Genomic DNA, 661 nt, shown 5'->3' on the forward strand with positions numbered 1-661 from the left:
GACTAAGACAATCATTTTGCATACAAGTTCAGGAGCTTTACGAAGCCTTTGGCACCCATGCACGTTAGGTTAACAATTCCCGGATTAGAAACGGTTTATAAATGTATTAATCGTTGCAATTGAGGTCTGAGCTTCCCAGCAGCCAAAGCAAAAGGGGGATAGTGGGTTCTATAGCTCTCATTTGTCTCAGGGGTTGGGGCGGGGAGAGAATTACCAAATCCTTTGAAAAAGAAAAATCTCTTTCCTGGCACCATCGTCTGGGAGAAATGTATCTTTGGGCGGGAAAATAGTATCTCTTATTTTGCCACTAGGCTGGAGCGCGGGTTGCCTGGGAATCCCAACCTGGCAAGATGGCAACGCCACCTTGAAATGCAAAACACGCCCAGCCTCCTTTCCCCAGGGACGCGCTGTCTTCCGCCCCGGGGCGTAAATGCGGCTCAGAGTTTTGAGGCAGGTTGCTAAACAGACGCACACGACATATGGAAGACCCCGGGGGTGCAGCCGCCACCGGGAACCGCTCCCAGCCGCCAACCTGCTGCCACCGCCACCGCCGCGCCTGGCGGTCCCCACCCCACAGCCCAGACCCACATCCTGCCTGGCTGCCCTGCGAAGGAGACCGGGGGCAGGGTCGGGGTGACCTTTCCGGGAGCGGACAAGGGTC

General features: G+C 55.8%; 1 long non-coding RNA gene across 1 annotated transcript in view; it reads right to left on the reverse strand.

The window, feature by feature from the left end:
• Positions 1-377: 377 nt before the first annotated feature.
• The window catches only part of LOC121043508 (uncharacterized), a 4054-nt gene continuing 3770 nt past the window's right edge, over positions 378-661 (reverse strand). Inside the window, exon 3 of the long non-coding RNA XR_005796872.1 lies at positions 378-458. This is a non-coding gene — a long non-coding RNA (uncharacterized LOC121043508). The remainder of the gene's footprint in view (positions 459-661) is intronic.

Source organism: Herpailurus yagouaroundi, unplaced genomic scaffold (assembly GCF_014898765.1).
Source record: "Herpailurus yagouaroundi ecotype Mexico unplaced genomic scaffold, PumYag 187, whole genome shotgun sequence".
Lineage (NCBI taxonomy): Eukaryota > Metazoa > Chordata > Mammalia > Carnivora > Felidae > Herpailurus > Herpailurus yagouaroundi.